Below are 8,568 nucleotides of genomic sequence, written 5' to 3'. Positions count from 1 at the left end.
GTAGACCCCTCACTAAACCCCCGACTCATCAACTCAACCTACCCAACGTACAACAGCCCCGATACCACAAGTACTTACTCGACCCATTTTTACCCACTAGTACTTACAACTACGTACGTACAGTTTTAAAAGCACCAAAGACCCAACGAACTTGCTCACATCATCATTAGTACCCACTTCTAGTACAAATTCCCCTTCTAACCATTTCTCTTCCTCTTCTAGCTTCCACTTTAGGTACCTTAAAATCTCTTAAGATTCTAAACATCGGTACCAGCACTAAGTGTCGGTACCGGTACCTTTCCTTTGATTCGATCGTCTATAGGTGGCGATTTCGCGACTAGACTCACAACGTCACCACTACCATCTACTAGCTTAAACCAGAACTCCAGAAGTAATTTCAACATCGGAACCTACAATCGAAAGATTACCGCGATCTTAATCGTTTTAAAAGGGTCTAGAACTCCAGGTATGACTTTTTTAGTGAGAAAAGGTCAAGCTGTCAGGATTTAGGCTAAGTTTTACGGTTTTTAGAATTTTTAACAAGGTAGATGATGAGATTAGGACTTTGTGTCTTCATGAGAGTTGTAGGAAATCTTCTTATCTTTCCTATGAGATAAGGATGAGCATGGTAAGAGTAGTATAATTTCATATATGTTGTTTTATGTGAAGGCTGCCATTTCACAATAAGTGATTTGGTTAAGTTGAAAGTTGTTTTGAGTGCTTAGGTTGATTTATGTTGTTTGTGTGTGTAAGTTGGCATGATAGATGTGTTGTAAACATGTAGTATGAGTTGTATTATGTGGTAAAAATGTTTTGTGTTGATAATTATTGATAAAATATTGAATAATGATGTTGTGGGTGTGATGCTTTGGTGATGAAGATGGGATGTAAACGAGATGTATGAGTAGATATGATGTGTTGTGAATGTTGTAAGTAGTTAGAGATAATTGCATAGCATGGGTTAATATGTGGTTGTGTTGAAAGATGAAGTTATGTAGTTGTTTAGAGGTGTTAAATGAGTTGAAGAGTTATACGTTGTGTGAGTTGTTGTGCTAAATAAAAATGTATTGAATGTGTGGTATGTTGTTAAAGTTGCTTTATGTTATGTATTGAATATTTATATGTTGTGAAATATGATGAGATGATCTAGTTGAGAGTTGTGAAGTGCATGATGATAATGTTGTGAGTTATGAGAAGCATAATGTGAAGTGTGTAGATGTGTTGAGATTTATACAAAAGTTATTAGTAGACTGTGTTGCTAAGTTGTTAGATGACAGTTGTATGTTGTTATAAAGTTGTATGTTGTACTATGTGTTGAAAAGATATTACTTTGTGATGGTTAAGCTATAAATTGTGAGATGAGCTATTAAGCTGATGAAATGATAATTGTGTTGTTTAAACTTGAAATGAGTTAATAGTTGAGCTGATGAGATGATAACTATGTTATTGAGCTATGATGATGAGTTTTTGATCACTTAGAGGAGATATTTTTGAAGTTTCTCATCCCATTGTGTGAATTGAGATAATTGTGGTGCTCTAAGAACCCAATTTGTTGAAAAACCCTCCTTGGGAAGTTGTTCCTTAGAGTGGATGATGTGTTGTTCTCCTCTAAGACTTAGTCGATCCTGTGTGGGGCAAGGTCAAGGCACACGTGTATGAAACGACCACGATATAGGGGTCAGGTTGAGCTATATCGATTATAAGCGGCCAATTCAAGTAAAGTACGAAGTCGGGAACTTAGTTCCTAATCGAGTATCAGAGGATTGTAGTATTTGGAGGATAGTTAGTAGGCTAATCCCATATGTGGCTTTGTTAAGCTAGCTAATGTCGTGGTAAGCCTAAACCCAGTTGTCCTATCCTGACATAGTATTATATTTCCTTGTTTAAGTGACAAAGTCTGAGAAACCGTTATCGTGTTGTGGATTTTTATCCAAATTTTTTGTTTACCTAGCAAGCCCAAAAAGGTTCTATGTTGTCGGTTCGGTAGGACCTAGCCACTTAAACTTCTCACCCTATGTTGTAGGAGATCTCCGAGTTGAAATGTGTGACGACGCATATGTGTTGATGAGTTGATATTGTGATGATATGAGTTGTATGTGTTGATGTGTTGTAAAGGTGCTGTTGATATGTATGTTGTCTATCTATTGTGTGTTTCATGATGAATAAGTTGTTATTGTTGGTAGTGACATTATGTTGTAGGTTATTTTTATATTTATATGTTGTTTTAGTATTATGTGTTGTATGTTGAACCAGTATGATGATGATGATGATTGCATTGCTAGATTACCTATGTTGTAAGTTGCTTTTAAATATGTGTTGTTGAGAGGTATGTAATACATGTGTTATTTGTTGTTATGATGAATGTGGTGACTATTATGATGAGTTGTATAGTGGTTTGTGTTACATGTTTTAAACATATGTGTTGATGTGTTAATAATGTGTTGATCAACGTTTAATGTGTTGGAATTAAGTTGAAATGATGTTGAGATGTGTGGTATATGCATGGTTGTCAATCTCGAGTTACAACTCGTAATATCGTCCGAGATTACGAGTTTATTGAAGCAAAATGAGACAACTCGGAGGTAAACTCATTTTTGAGTAAACTCGGGTAAACTCGAGTAATCTCGCATGAAATCCAGAGTTTACAACGAGATCCACGAGTTTACCAAACCCCGAAACCCTAAGGGTAGAAACCCTCGTCGTTCATTCTTTTTTTCTCACCTTCGCACGTTGTCTGGTTCTCCTCCACACGTCTTTCTCCTTCACATTACTGCTCCTTCGAGTGTCGTTTGGATCCGTGTTGTGCTGCTGCTCCTTTGTGCATCATTCTGATCTGTGTGGATCCATGTTGTGCTGCTGCTTCTCCATGCATCATTCCGATCCGTGCCACGCCGCGCCTCCTTTGTGCATTTTTTCGATTTGTGCCGCTCGTGCCGCTTCTCCTTTGCACATCATTCCTCCTCTACGCATCGTTCTTCGAGAGTTGCCGTCACTCGCTGTCAACGCTCGCAGCCGCACTCATCATTCTCCGTGCGGACGTTAAGTCGAGTAGCGTCGTGCTCTTCCACGAGTTGCATTACCGTGTTCTTTCTCCTTTTTTATTCTCTATCTAATATATTTTTATTCTCTATTTAGTATATTAGTTTTTTCTTAATTTTTTATTTGCTATCATTTCATTTTTCATTTACTGCAATTTACTATTTTGCTTTAATATGAAGTTAAATGATAATTATTATGTTATTTTTAGGTATTTTTAACATATTTTTTATATTAAGTAAACTCTTACGAGTTTATGATACGAGTCTACGATACGAGTTTACGGAGCCTCCACGAGATTACGTAAACTCTCGATATTGACAACCTTGGGTATATGTGTTGTTTGTTACTTATGTTGGATGCAAATTAGATTATTATATAGTTGTTGTGTTACATATTTAACTATTATGAGTTGTTTAGTTTCTCTAGCTTACCTTTGCATGTTTCCATGTGGTTTGGACTGCGATGATCATACGATGTGTAACATAGTTAGTAGCCCAGAACGGGCCATTCCAAACTACTAAAACAAGGGTAATTTAGTAGCCTAGAACGGGCCATTCCCAAACTGGAACAGGCCATTCCGACCTACTAAATAGGCCTATAAAATTCTTGTTGGAAACAGGCCGTTCCAAACAGGGTCATTGTGAGTAAAAGGCAACCCCAGAACGGGCCTTCTAGTTTGAGAAAGGGTCGTTCTGCATGTGAATTTTACATATGACGTTTGAGTCCAGAATGGGCCGTTCCGGATTTGAAATAGGCCGTTTTGGCCATTCTAGACTTCTATAAATAGGCCACATGAGGAGAAAGAAGGGGATCTTAGAGAGAAGTTTTAGAGAGAAGGACTCTAGGTCTGTGAGCTCCTTTCTTTCCCAAATTTCTCTGTATGATTCTTCTTCTCCTCTAGATCACTAATGTCTTCTGTCTTTTCTTGAAATTCAGACTAGGAAGCTTGCTTTGGGTGGATTGAAGTTTCCGGGTTGAGCTTCGAAAGGGAATTCTACTTCTTCTCAGTTCTTGGCCATTTTGAGCCAATTTTCAGGTGAAGGAAGCTAGAATGTTTGTAGTTTAGTTGCATGTGAGTTTAGTGACTCAATTGATGCATGAAAGTCGAGGATCCATGGTTGGATCGGAGAATTCGCTCATTTTTTTTGGGGTTTTGGGAAAAATGGGGTTTTTGGTGATTTTGATGCATCGGATGGGTGCATATTGATTTTGAACTTTTTTTTGAGTTGTATAGAGCCTGTGCATTGTGTTTTTGTGTTTGCATGTGGCTGGATTTGCTGGTTTAGATGAGTTTTTGAACTCTCTGACTGGGATTAGGCCGAGCCCAGGTTGAGCGCGCTGGACGTGGAAGAGCTTAGGGCTCTCGGGTTAGATGTTAGGTCGGGGGTGATTTGGTTGCGGCAGGCGTGAGTGGGTTGATGTTTTTTGGATTGAAATGGATGCTCATGCATGTTTAAAGTTGAAGTTTTAGATCATGTATGTATGATATATGATGTATGGTGAAGTGTGATTCATATGTATGCTTGGTAATGATATATATGAATGTTTAAATATCATATGACATGTGTATATGTTCATATGAGAATGATATTGATCATGATGGTGGGTAGACCATGTATGATGTATGATGCATTATTGCATGTGATGCCTTATGGCATGTGTATGGTTGTTGATCATGATGGTGGGCAGACCATGTATGATGTATGATGCATTATTACATGTGATGCCTTATGGCATGTGTATGATTGTTGATCATAATGATGGGTAGACCATGTATGATGTATGATGCATAATTGCATGTGATGCCTTATGTGATGAGTCTAGCCTAGGACTTGAGGAGAAGGAAAATATTTTTGAACTAGAAGAGCTCACATAGAGTCTCTTGAGAGTGGTGCTCAGGTAGGACATTGGATTTGGGTGAGAGTGGTGCTCAAGTAGGCCCCTAGGTTGGGTGAGTCTCCTCTAAGTCCTTAGCTAGTGTTGGAGCGGAGTATGAGGTCCAGGGTTATTCCCTTAACCAAGTTCTGGGGAAGGTGCATGGATCCTTACGGATAGTCGGTGGACGAACTTCACAAGTGACTTGGTAATGCATGCCAAGTTCGTGGTAAGCCTGTACCCAGCTGTGTTATACCTAACGGTGGATCCGGACTTCCAATTGTGTAAGTGATATCATTCAAATAAACCCGAGTGAGGATTTTTATCCTGTTTAGCTGTGATCGAGCGGACGCATTAGGCGTGAAAACGGTTGGGGTGGTTCCGGTAGGATTGGGATGTCACTTACACTGCTCTACTGTTAGGGAGATCTCTTAGGTGTATGCGTGACGACGCATTAGATGATTGATATGCATTGATATCTGTCATGAGCTACATGTTATTGCATGATTGATGTTATGATGAAGTGTGTGGTGTGACTTCATGTTTTGATGAATTGATGATTGATTGAGATGGGAGTTCCTTTGGGACTTGTTTGAATGAATGTGTAGTATAGATTTTGTTCTATACTTGTATGATTGATTTTTTAACTCTAACTTACACTTCTGTTTCCATGTAGATGGACTACGATGATCATACTTGTATGGGAGCAGGTCAGGGCTAGCTTGGAGTTGAGGTCACCGCTGCGAGACGGGGAATTTTTTCCTCGTGTTAGAGTTACCGTGTTGGGTAATTGTTTTGTGTGTGCTTGAGTGGCACTAGGGTGATGTTATTTTGGGATGACTGTATATATATAATGTTATAATTTGTTTTTAGAAAACTTAGTTATTATTATATTTTATATACTGTGTATGTATGAGTTGTCCAATTTTAATATTTATCTTAGTTCACTGGTAGTAGTGCGATTCCACTAAGTGTAGAGACCATGGCGGGTCGTTACACGATGTATGAGAGTAGGGTAGGGGTAGGCTAGGAGATAACTGCTAGAGGCAACAAGAGGTGCTGGAGTGGTAGGCTACCTTATAGTTACATATTTTGTTGTATTATTTCGTTATAATATGTGCCTCATAATCGCACATCTCTCAACTTTTGACCACATATAATTTCTTTACACATAATGATGTTGTGTCAACTAGTGATAGATCCAGAGAAATCCTTTTGTAGAAGAAAAAAATAGTTTATAATACTTCCAGAAAAGAAAAATATTATAAATTTTTATAAAATATATGATCTCATGAAAAAAAAATCAAATTACTTAAGCTTTTAGAAATTACGGATGCCCTCTATGCATAAGAAATAGTGAAACTTCGGAAATTAAAATAGAAGTAAATAGATCCTAACTTTCTTTAAAAGTTTATTCATCAAATCTTTTCTGATTTTTGACTAATTTTTAGTTGTGGTTAATTTTATTTTTAAATCAAAGTTAAAATTTTATCTCCATAATAAAACTTTAACTTTAATTAGATAACAACATCAATTACAATTAAAAAAATTATACTTAAGATTTTTCCTTTATTTTACCAGTTGATTTGGTCTGAAGTTGTTTTTTTTTTCAGCATGTGTATTTTTTCAAAAAAAAAATAAACATTAAACTATAAAACATGGCTCAATTAACATATTTAATCTGACACGACATAAACATTTTTATTTTCTATTTTTAAGATTTTTTTACCTTCATTTGGCAGATATTGACCAATAGGATTTATAGGAACATTGAATATCGAACAACGATTAATTCAAAGAAATAGAGTTTCCGTTGGCATTTACCACATTTCACACTCCTTTATGTTTATTACTAAAAAAAAAGGTTATATTTTTGCAAATTTTTCAAAAAAAAAATATTGGCAGAATTTTTTTTTTTTTTTTTTGTGGATTTTCTTACAATAATAATTACATAGAAACTCTTTGCAAATTTATTTTAAAAAATAATTTGCAGAAATTTCTTACAATTTTTTTTATAAAAAATAATCTACAATAAATTTTTACAAATTTTACTATAATTTTAATGATTATAGGAATTTTTTATTTTGTGGGAAAAATTCACAAAAAATGACATAATAATTTTCTTCATTGTGAATTTTTTTGTAAAAATAAATTTGCAGATAATATTTGTTAATATTATAATAAATTGTAGGAAAATTTTGCAGGTAATTTTTCTTACAGATTTTTCTATCAGTTTTAATTTATAGAAAAAATATTTTTTTTAAAAATTTATAAGTTTAAAAATTAAAAGTTTTTAATTAAAAATATCATTTTACTAAATTATTTATAAATATATCATTATAATTAATTTTAATTTTAACTTTAATTAAATATATAAAACTTTATAAATATGATAAATTAATGATAATGAATTTTAATTTAATGATAATTTATAAAATTAAAAGTATTTGTTACTAAAATTTTTGGTTTTGAATGATGCGGGAATATTCCGTTATCTCACGGCTCAAGCTCCTTTACCGTTAATTGTCACACAGTTTCTCCCACAATGCACCTTAGGCTTGTCCTTGTTGACGAGGGAAAAAGGAAAAAAAGAAGAGTTTGTAAAAGAAATAATGAAAATAAAAAGTAAATACACCCTAAATTCATGTACCAAAAAAAAAACATGTATAAAAAAAATAGACCCTATATTTTTAAAAAGTTTATTCACCTTTTTTTTTTTTAATTTGATATATTTAATTTCAACCACAAAACTTGGCCCAATTAACATATTTTATTTGACAAAAGGTGCAATTTTTTTTCTTCTACTTTTATGAAATCTTTAACCTTCATTTGGCAGATATTGAATAATAAAATTTGCCGGAAAATTGAATATCGATTAATTCAGAGAAATAGAGATTTCCATTACCACGTTTCACATGCTTAAAATAAATAAAATTTTCTTTGCTCGTGTTTGATAAAAAAGAATACTTTTTGCGTGTGCTACAAAGAAAAATCATTCGCCGACGTCGATTAGATTCTCGATGAGAATATGATAATATTAAATTATAATATGCATCTCATGGAAAAATAAAACCATTAATTTTGGCTTACAGTTTCATTAATTTTATTAATTAGTAATTTTTATCTATAAATGTAATTATCACTCTTTTCTAAATCATATTTTTCATTTATAATTATAATAAATAAATTTAAGGATTTACTTAAAAAAAAATATGAACTTAATTTTACTCAAATTAATGTAATCAGTAAAATGAAGCCCATATACTAAAACTATTATGTGGCATATGCATGGTACCTAAATTATAATAGTACAATCATAAACGTGTACACTACATCTTCGACATGTTATAATCTTTTATAATGCCAACTATCACACGACATGATTAAAATACTTTACACGTCATTATAATTTATTATATATTTTAAATTTTTAAGGATCTATAATTAAAAGAATTGTTATGAATAATAATTAGTGGCTTAATTAGTGGATGCTAATATTCATTATCAATCATTACCATTTATATTTTCGTTATGTATTATTCTCTTTATTGTGTAATTGTTCAGTTACCACGTCTACTTATAAATAGGTTAGTCCTCTCCCAAAGATAATACACCAGTCAGATTTTTTTCTCCATCTCATATTGTCTTATTTGT

This window comes from Cajanus cajan, chromosome 11 (genome assembly GCF_000230855.2).
Source record: "Cajanus cajan strain Asha chromosome 11, NIPB_CcT2T_4, whole genome shotgun sequence".
NCBI classification, from domain to species: Eukaryota; Viridiplantae; Streptophyta; class Magnoliopsida; order Fabales; family Fabaceae; genus Cajanus; species Cajanus cajan.
Note: the sequence above shows the minus strand (reverse complement) of the source record.